Genomic DNA, 11,019 nt, shown 5'->3' on the forward strand with positions numbered 1-11,019 from the left:
TCCTTCCAGGTTGCAGGAGGAAGTAAAACTGAGGGCCCGCTCCTGTGAGTGGCCAGAAAACACGTTTAACTGACCATGGATGGCATTTTCAAGGCAAATTGAGGGATCTGTCCCTGCTCATCAGTATTTCCATCCCACCACAGATTGCTGCACACCTTCTCAGCTGGTCTGAGCACTCACAGAGGCCACCGGGCTGTGCTGTGTCAGAGTGCTTTCCATGCCTTGCTTAGCCTAGCTGATTGTGACAAAAGCCTGCTCAAGCACTGCTACAGGGAGATTTAAGTTTCCAAATCCCTTTGTCTGCTTCAAAAAATCATACGCTGCAAAAGCAAAAAAAATCTGGTGGATGGAATTACGAGTTAGGCAGTTAAGAATATACTAGTTAAGAAATGTAGGAAATAGAGAGTCAACCAGCTTGTTGCCTAGGAGAGGAGGATTTATGGGATGCTGGAGTTCCTGATGCCTTAGGAAATGCTGTGATGACAGGCCAGCAAGGCAAGAGAGAGCACATCACTGTCACGTTGATGGCGTGGTGCAGACCTCAGCTGGGATGATTGGGTGGCATCTATCGCCTTTGCTTGTCAAACTCCTGGCCACCAAATAATGAGTTGCTTGTTAAAACCTTTCAAAATACTTCACAGGGCATGCATTTGCCCATGTTAATTTAACTTTTTTTTAACGCAGCGGTGCTCAGGCAGTGTCTGTTATCTCAGGAAGGAGTGTCTCCAGCCCCGGTGAAACTGGGAGGCTATGCAGAGGCACCTGTGCTGGTGGGGAGGTCAGTGATTACTGGGCAGCCCAGTTTCCCTTGGTTCACAGGGCATCCTGACTGGCTCTCTGTGCAAACGTGGCCGAGCTGATGGCAGAGTATGGCAGGAGGAACCTCACTCTTCTCCCCACCTTTGGTTTTACCCTGAGGAATGGAGACTTCAAAATCCAGAAAGTCACTGCCTTCCATCAGCGCTGCAAAACCAAAGACAAATGCTAATTGCTGAAGCCTCTTTCAGTATGAATGGGCATAAATCAGCTCCTGAAAAATGCATTTGCTATTTTAGTTAAAAATAAACAAATCAATTCTTGGGCTTTTGAGCATTTAAGCTTCCTTAAGTAAGCAATAGATTTTTCAAAAGAAAAAAATTTACTAGGAGGCAATCCAGTGAGTTCCATTAAGCAGCAACACTATGACACCCAGATACAAATTTTAGTTCTGCCAGCATTTCCCAATATATTCCTAAAAAATTCAGCTAAATCCTTTGTAAGACAAGAATTATGTTTCAGTCTGTTCACAGTGTACTTTTCTGATAAACCCAGAGTGATGACAGATTTGTTACAGATGGAATAAAATTCACCTTGCAGATGGGGTAATGCGATAACTAATTAGGTACAATGTTTTTGTAGTGTTTTTGATGCAGCTCAAAGGCAGGTGCTACCAGTTCACTGGTTGTATGAAATCACTGAGGGGAGCAGCATGTCTTGAAAGAATCAGTTGCTGAAATGATCTCGTAGCTCATTTGCACCGAGTGAAAGGATGGTGCCATCCTCAAGTTCTTAATATTTCTATCTGTCCTTACTGAACTGAGAGTGCTGCTGGAGGCACTGGCAGGTAAGCACTCCTGCTTAGAGCTGGTGACTACGGCGGCATCTCCTCCCTGCCAGGATACACTGGATGCTGGAAGAAAAGAATAGGGAAGATCCCAAACAGGCTTTTCTTTTAAAACAAACAAAAAATACCCACCAAAGTGTTTGGTTTTTTTTTTTTCAGTTTGTGGCAGTGAGGCAGCCTTAGCATTTGTTTCATGGAAACCTCTGCAGTTGATCAAGACAGACGATGAGTAAGATCGTCCTCTGCTCATGAAAGCACCTTCTTCCAGAGACCACTGCTTGCTCCTGATCTGCTGCTAATTAGTCTCCGCCCTGTGATACTGAGTCATTATATTCTTTGCCCTTTTCCATAGCTGCTTTTGACGTGGAAACTGAGACAACTATTGCTCCCCTGCTGGAAATCGTAATCATGTCATCAATTTCATCAGTACCTGTAAGCCCAGGCAAGAAGGGAATATATATATATATATATATATACATATATATATATATATATATATATATATATTTTTTTTTTTTTTTTTCCAGTGATCACTGACGGGAATGTTTTGAAGTTCAGCCATGCTCTGTGTTATCATGACGCACTGCATATAGCATCTGGCTAGTTTCTGCAATGTCACAAATTATTTTATTTTTCAAAACAGCAAAGCTATTAAGCAGCCTTTAAAGCTACTATCAGGGAAAGGTGGAGGAGGGATTCCACACTTGAGGCTCTTCAGTGCTTCTCTCTGTGTTAGTGCTTGCCCACAGCTTGAACAAGATGCATTACCTTCAGCCTTGACTTGACTTCCCAGTTCATTACAGGATTGTGCAGCACGTTGCCCTACAGCTTTCCTGTATCCCCTTGTTCCGTGCATCACTGGATTAAATGCCTCCTGCCTGATGTGGCAAGTTCTGTTTTGCTTTGTTTTCTTGGTGGAGGAAGAAGGGAGCAGGTTGCCAGGGTCACCAGCGTCTTTCCCGGCACGACCAACTTCCCTGATTTGGCAGGCATTACTAGCATCGGGCTGTTGTTGAGAACATGCCCTTCTGCTGAACCACACTCGGCCGAGGCTGGTTCAGGCTTGGTGCTGTGACTCAGATGAGCTGGATACAGACCCTCAGGACTTATGGAAACAATTAGATTAAGATGACCAAGTTGGAAAGTTGCTTAGTGGGTTACTGTAGCAGATGTGTGTGATCATCCCATTGCGCCTTAACCCATCAAGCAGGACAAGAGCCCCTCAGTAGTGTCCACTCTGATGGGTGGCTGCAAATGCCCAGGCAACAAGAGTAAAACTGAAGTGGGTCATTAAAATCTTAAAAAACATTGAAATAGTTGGACACAAGTTCCCCAAGAATCCATGTCTCCTGCTGTATTGTTCTGCCCCACTGTTATCTCCGAATCCCCAGTGTCTGCTGTTTCCCTTTCTTCAGCACTTTGGGGCTGGGTGACATCTTACCTTTCCAAAAGAGATTCTCAGTTGAAGAGTGTAATTTGCCTGGATGGCCAACGTGTGCCTCTGGGTTGGCGGCTGTGGTGAGGTCAGGAATAAAAAACCCCAAAACATGGCCGTGCCTTTCTGCCTGGGTGGTGCAGGGAGTGTGAGGGTGCTCTCCTAGGGGCTGGGAAAAGGCTTCCGAGCCCTGCCATAATAGCAAATTCCTGCTTTTTTTGATTTGCTGGGTTCCTGTTGGAATTAAGACGGCTGTGCCATCCTGGTGGAAGTCATTCCACCCATTACACACATATTGCACTGATGAAACTGATGGTGACTGTCTGAAAAGGCCACATAGATGGTGACAGCTGTCAAGGATGGAGGGATAAGATGATCGTAATAAACTGATTTTTCTGTGGCACAGCAATTATAAGAGTTGAAGTAGCCCAAGTATCTGATAGCACCCTGAAGAATGGAGGCTTTTTCTGTTCTTTCTCCATGTTTGTCTCTTAATAAGCATCTGTTGCAATAAAAACAAAGATGCAGGAAGAGGGTAAGAGAAGAACCATCTGCACTCAGGTGAAATGCTAAAATAAAGGCAGCTTTTTTCCAAACATGCTTGGTAAAATGGTTCTATGGTAACACTGAGAATCCCAAAAGAGACAATTCCTCACCACTGAATATTTTTTCCTTTTGCATCAAGCCTTGGTAAAACTCAAATAGTCTCTGATCTTACAGTACTAGTTTACAGTATCAGTAGTTTCCTGCCATGACTCAGTGGCTGGAACAGTAATATCTGACAGTCATTTTTGTTCCTCTGTCTTTCCAGATCTCTTTTGAAGATTCTCAGAGTGGGCAGGGGAGACGAATGACAGATATAGTCCTGGTTCTTGCCCTTCCTCTTGCCCCCGCCCCCTGCTTTTTTTAGAAAAAATAAAAAGAGCCTACTCCTGCTTTTTCTGTTCCTTTCAGTCCTCTTATCTATCCAACATCCCTTTCACACATGTCCTTGACCAAATCTGACTTTCCTTTTCATTCCTGCTGGTGGTGTCTAGGCCTGCTGATAGTGCCTGGGAAATACTGAGCTCATTCCCTCCCTGGCTTTTTCCCCTCACTGGTACTTTTCTGCTCTCCAGATCAAACCTCTTTACATCCTCCCTTCCTCTGCAGTTATCTTGCTGAGCCTGCACTGCTATAATAAACTCTGCTACCAGCACAGACTGAGTTTTGTATAGTCTGGGCTGGAATGGTGTATAGTTAAGGCTGGAGTAAAAATTGGCTGTAAGGTTGAGGGCAACCTGCCCTTGAAGGTACTGCTTCATCTTTGGGTGGTCCATAGCTGTGCTAATGAGGGATAATGGAATAAGGCAATGGCAAGCGCCACTTGTGTGGAAATGGTCCTAATTCTGCCCTATGACCTTGCTGTCACAAGGCCCCCTGCTCCAAGGCTAAGAAGCACCAATTGTTTATTCCTGTCAGTTGTCACCAAGGTCTGAGATCTTCCCAGGAGCCTAGAGTGAAACCCTCCTGCTTCTGCTCCCTCCAGCCTGGAGGTGGCTGAGCCACAGGGTTAGGCCAACTAGGAGCAAGGAACATGTTTCATTATGTTCACAGACATAGCCCTTCGCTCTGCCTGCATAAAGTGTAAAAACCTACATGTAGTCCTGACTATGCTTTCTGACCCTTCTTAACCTTTCAGTCTGGACAACAGAGCAAAAGGCCTTTCTCACCAAAGTTAAGAAAAATATTTCGGAGTCTCCATGTACCAGTACCAATTTAACTCTCCCAGATTTTCCAACACAGTGTAGTAATCCTGGCTTTGCAGCTTCTCTCCTGGAGACCTCGAGTCCTGCACTTCTGAACAGCACCCTGGGAGCTTGTGTAAGACCACAGTTAAGAAGTCCTTTGAATTTTCAAGTGGTGGCCCTGAGCCAGTCTTCTAGATTGGCAAAATCATTTCATAATTTGAGTTCTGTACTTTTCTGCTGAACTTCACCCTTGTGTAGGCTGTGGGTTAGGAGCCCATTTTTACTGGAAAATTTAGCTTCTCAGGTCTTGAAGTAATAATCATGGCTCTGTTGCATGCATTCAGGAGATGTGAATTTGTGAGGCTGACAATAGATAGGAGTTCATTTCAGGTAAAAATTGAGAATTGTTTTAGTCTACCAAAGGTCATCTTCAGCTTCATGTAATCCTTTCAACTTCTATCTAACCCCAGCAGGTCCACAGGCTGAGAAAGTATCTGTACTCGGTAGAAGCCACTGGTACGTGGAATTGACTTGTTTGTCCAAGGTTACCTCTTCAGGGCATGCAAAGCTGAGGAACAATTTCTGATATGCAGCTTGTCTGTAACCCACTACAGGGAACCTGAGTAGATGAGGAGTATGGCTGAGGACAAAATGAAGCACAGGGTGTTTGAATCTATTATACTGATAACTGTCAAGTTGATCATGTCTGTTGCAGCCTCTGTTTCTGGAAACCTTCACGCTAATGTAGGCAATGAAGTAGAAACATGTTTCAGGCCAAAAAAATTGAGGGAAAGTCTACAGACACCAATCTTCCACTTTTCCAGTGGGACATATAAAATTTGACAATGGTGGTCCTGGTTTTCCTCAACAGAACCCTAGCTCTATCCCTAACCTGTTATCAGCCTAGGAATATGTCTTGGACTGGAGAATCAGAAGACGAGTGAGACTGAAGGCACCCAGGCTCTCCTCAGGGGAAGAAATTTTTTGTAAGCTGCTTTCAGTGTCTCCAGACTAGATGTAAACAAATGGTGAACTGCTGTGCTTTGAAAATTGCTTTTTTGTTGTCCTTTCCTATACATCTTGGATGTTTACTTAACTTTTTTTTTTCTTTTTTACAATATGTGCAATTTCCTATGAGAATTTTGCCCTTCAAAGCCCTGTAAGACGTTTGTGTATGTAACTATTTTTTTTTTAAAAAAGCAAAGCTGCTTCTCCGACTTCCACTTTCCCATCTCTAGCTGTTTCCACAAGAATCTCCCTCTCCACTCGAACTCCGGGAGCTGCGAACACACCTTGACCTCGGGCACGTTTTGGGCCGCGAGTAGGCGCGATGTGGCCAAGCACGCGTCCCGCTCTGCGCCCCTGGGCAGGTGTGGCCAGCGCTTCCCCCGGGGCCGCGCCGCCCGCCTGCCCGCCCGGGAGCCCCGCGCCCGGCGCTGCCCGAGCCGCCGGCGCCCTCTCTCGGCTCCGCGCCGACCCCGGCAGCCTCGGTGACCCGGCGGATCCCTAAATGTTGAGAGATCTAGTGTGCTAGAAGGAATAGAAACCACCTGAAATTTTAGATCTCAGTTAAGTTGCTCTGGACAACAGAGAGGCCACTGCTGGGAAGTAGGTAGTGGGATTTCCCTTGCAAGCCCTTTGCTTGACGGCTCCTTTTCTCCAGTTACTTCCTCGGAACCAAGTTCTGTCAGGGAAGGTCGTTAGAACAGGCTGCCCAGGGAAGTGGTGGTCACCATCCCTGCAGGTGTTTAAAAGGCATTTAGATGAGGTTCTTAGGGACATGGTTTAGTGCTAGAGTTAGGTTAGGTTATGGTTGGACTAGATCTTTGGGGTCTCTTCCAGCTGAAATGATTCTATGATTCTAGTAAGGAGACAACTTATCAACACTCTGAAGCCTGTCAAATTCATATAAAGATAGACCATTTGAGGGAAAGCCCTAGAGAGCTCTCAGGAGACATCAGATACTGAAAGTCAGCAGACCAGGTCTGGCTGATTAATAACAATAACCAGTGATCTAAATTCTCTACTGCAAAGCACTCTTCTATCTAGCCTGAAATTTTGGGTTTGTTAATTTTTTAAGTAGTGTGTGGTTGGGAGTATTAGTCATGCTAATTTCAGGAAATCTTTTCCTTGTGCTGCTGTCTCCAAATTTAATTTTAATGTCGAATACCAGGATTTGCATGTGAAATCTGTTATGGTCCTGAAGATCATAAGAAGGTGAAACTGAGTCCTGTGATCTCAGCAGTATTTTGTGATAACAAAAGTAACAGGCCTTTGCTTTGTCAAGCGCTATCTTGATCATATTAGGCCAAAGCATTGGGGAATTTCAAAGCAGAAGTCAGACATCCCCTTTGGATCTTATTGCAGAGGTGTCTGTGCATTTCTATAGCTCAGTGCTGTGGTTACCTGCCTGACTCACATTTTTTCATGCCTTCTGGTCATCTGGAGTCACAGCCCCACAAGCGGTTCTGAGGAGAATTCACAAAATGTGTTGGGTGCTTGCACTTGAAACTGTACTTACTGTGCTCCAAAAACACTGATCCTGTGAACAGATCAGTAGTCTGGCAGCACATAAAGGTAACTCAAAGGGACGAAGGAAGGTTTATAAGTGGGTACTACATCAGCCGTGAAACCAGAGAAAAGTAGTGCGGTAACGTGCCCTGCTCCAGCATCTCTGTCTGAGCTGAGTGTGGCACTGCTGGGTGAGCAGGCCTGAGGAAAGGAAAGAGATCCTGAGCGGCAAGTAATACAGCCAGGAGCCCTGACCTGGGTACGGTCCTGTCTTGTTTGCTGGTATTGTGATATATTTCAGTATTTGTGGAAGCTTTCAGTCAACACATGGCTTTTAAAGAGAAAGTGTGGAGGATTTCACCCTGTGTAGAACAGCTGTTGCCAGCCCTTGCCAGGGGCACGATGCAGGGCTTTGGGGCATTGCCTGAGGCACAGGGGCAAGCTTCTGCCTTGCTCTGAGGGAAAGCTCCACAAGCACCTGGGATTTGATTTATTTTGTCAGCACACTTTCAGGTTAAAGTGTGAAGCATTGTAGTGATTGACAATATTTTATCCTTTATACCATGCTTTTTATTATAGCTAAGATGGAAGTGAACAGTAAAATCTTCCCCTTTGCTCATTTCTTCTCTTTAATACAGCACATATATTTCTGCTATAGTTGTTGCTATAGAGCCTGTGTTCATCCCACTATTCCTGTGCCAGTAAGGGACTGTAAAATTGGTTTAAGAAGTCACCTGAGAATTTCTGTATTGTGGCCCAAGTTCACAGATATCCAGACAGAACTTACACCCCAGTAAGACTATCCAGTATCACAGTGGGCTTTTGCTCTTGTAGGGGTCCTCTGAGCATTGCTGAAGACAGAGCAAGTCCAGCAGCTTTCCTGTGGGCACAGGGTCTGAGATCTCATACTGAAATTCTTCCTCTTACCTGGTTGCATTGAGATGTGAGGGCTAGTGAGAAAGACACCGTGTCTGCAGGACCAAGTGGGAACCATAAACCATGCAGAAGCTTTGCCCCATTATACCAATGATCTTTTGGTTTTAAATAGCTTAAATAGCAAGTAAAACCTCTTTCTTCTGCCTTAGAACTGAAGTGCTTAAGCAAAGGACTATCTTGCGTGGAGAATGGAGACGTTTGTTCTCCGAGTGTTTCCATGCTCCAAAAAGGTGTATGAATTGCTGTGAACCAGCTCTTTACTGGGGCATATTAATTTCCTAAATGATTTCCCTGGCTTTTGGGCAAATTTTTGGACTTTGTTTTTGCTGCATGTCCTTCAGTCTATTGCCTTGTCTGCTAGCAAGAGGTGGAAATAATTTTGGAGAAAACACCTTTGCAGTATTCTTTTTCTGTTTCTTTCTGTTTCCTACAGAAAAGACCGACAGGGCCAGGAGTGTTTGAGTCCTTAACCTGTTGGTCTTCAGAAGATTCCTCTCCATGTGTTCTGGAGGCCCTGTTTCTCAGTCATCCGCAAAAGCAGAGGATGGAGGTGGTGGAAGGTGGATTTTTAGTGCAGAGTTTGCTGCACAGACCAATATATCAAAATACAACCCAGTACAGCTTGTCAGGGTTTGGTGTGTCACCTAGTAACAGACTTTGCAATTAGATCTCTCTTGCTCCCACATGTTAAAAAGTCCTCCTGACCTTGGAAGGGCTCTGCTGCTGTTGCCTCCTTTGGAATTGCTGCTCTGGCTGGCAGGCACTGAGGGTTTTGTGTTGAGACCAGTAACACCAGTATTTCAAAGCCATGGAAATCTGGGGCACGCGTCCTCCCCAAATGGCTGCATTTGGCGTCTTCTCCTCCAGCGTCTGTCAGGGATGTGGTACCTGTTTCTAGTGACCCACCCTCCAGTGAGAACACTCACAAGCTGTGAAGCGTAGTAAATTTTGCTTCAGAAACCCTAGTCGCTTTGGGTTGATGGTGGCTTAACATCTGAGTAGCAACCTAAATATTTATATATGTGTCTACATACAGCAAGTCGTCTCGATAGTGGTAAATCATCCCAGTTAATGAATTTTCAATGTGGCTTTAGGTAGCTGTTGTTTTTCTAAACAAATGGGTTTGCTGTGCATGTTTCTCCACAACGGATGGTTTGAGCAAAGTGCTGCTGACAGTTGTGAGCAAGTAGCAGTGCCACTTCGGATGTTTTGTGTCCCTTTGATGTCATGCGCTTTGTGGTAACGCAGCATAGTGGTTGTTAATGAGAAAGCGGGGTGCACCGGCTCCTGTCATTCTGGCATGAGAGCTGCCGGCGCTTGCACGTGTCTTTAATTCTGTGTACGAGCACCCTGCTGAATCAGTGGGCAGCTTCAGTGAAACTCTTTCGAGTGATTTGTTTTATATAGCAGTGAACAAGCAGCCTGGCTCAGCACAGCTTCAAAGAATGACATTTTTAATATTTTGATTGACTCGATACAGAAAGGGATGAGACTCTGGCAGTTACTGTGGTAGGTGTTACCAGTGATTAATGTCTCTTACTTTAAATCCAAACCTCTCAGCTCTTTTCATACATTTTTTGCTAGCAACAGCAGATCTTGTGCCAGTCTGCTAGGTCTGAATTTCTTGAGGTGCAGATACTATTGCCAAATTTGGTTTCTTGGCAATTTTGGGCTTAGGAGTTCAGCTCTGAATACACATTCATATCCCTGAGTATTCTGCCTGGAAGTTGTTGATCTGTTGAGCTGATTTATAGAATGTGTTATTCTGCTTTCCTGCGGCATTTTTACTGTATGGAAAACATTTTGTGCTTATTATCACTTGCCACATGCATTTAATCTATTTTGGGTAATTCTTCAGGGCCCATCACCATGGTATCCTAGCATCAGTGAACATAATGCCGATATTCATTCAGTACGAACTGCTGATGCACAACTCCTTCTAATATTAACACAGCTTTGTTATGTTACTTATTTTTCATTTTTCAAATACAAGGCATTTGTGCTTTAGAGAAGAAAACAAGGCTTAAAGCTAAGACCACATGTGCTGTAGACAGAACCATTTCTAAATGGCCGAATGGAATTAATTAACCCAGGGAACGAGACCTGCCCGTAGTAACACTGGCTACGTGTTATCTTGTTGGTGATACGCTTGAGATGACGTGTTTTTTTTTAAAAAAAACTGTAGTGACACAAAGTGGCCCAAAGTGCTCTAGGTAGCTCTGTTTTGTGGCACTATCTAAATATTTTTTCCTATGTGCTGGGTAGTTTCGAGTCTGTAGAGCACGTAACAGTTGATGTGATGAGGGGCAGTGGTGTAACACACAGGGGGAGATGGTCAGTCAGCTTGATGCACAGCAGTGGATGTACACCTGTACGCTGGTGCATGCTAATCAATGGCAGAATAACAGTTCAGGGATTTCTAATTTTGTCTGAGCTCATACTGTAGGAAAATGAAGTGCTTAAGAGACATAAGTGATGAGTGTGTAGAAGATAATGCTCTAACAGGTTGTTATTCAGCTCTGCTTCTTTCAGCATAACACAGAAGTTTCCTAAGGTAAATATCTTTGTGCGAGACAATAACGTGCACATTTAACATGTTCAGTGTATTTCTTATTACCTACACTTACCTCTTGCTTAATCATTATGCAAACGATTCTGAACTAAATGCTTCACAAATATGAATGAAAACAAGGTGGTATTTATTCCCTCAGCACGTACAAGCTCAGGGTATATTTAAAAAACATCAAAGAGTGCTGTGTGGGAAAAATGTAAACACCTTTGGATCAAAACCAAACCAGTAACCT

Source organism: Nesoenas mayeri, assembly GCF_963082525.1.
Source record: "Nesoenas mayeri genome assembly, chromosome: 7".
Taxonomy (NCBI): domain Eukaryota; kingdom Metazoa; phylum Chordata; class Aves; order Columbiformes; family Columbidae; genus Nesoenas; species Nesoenas mayeri.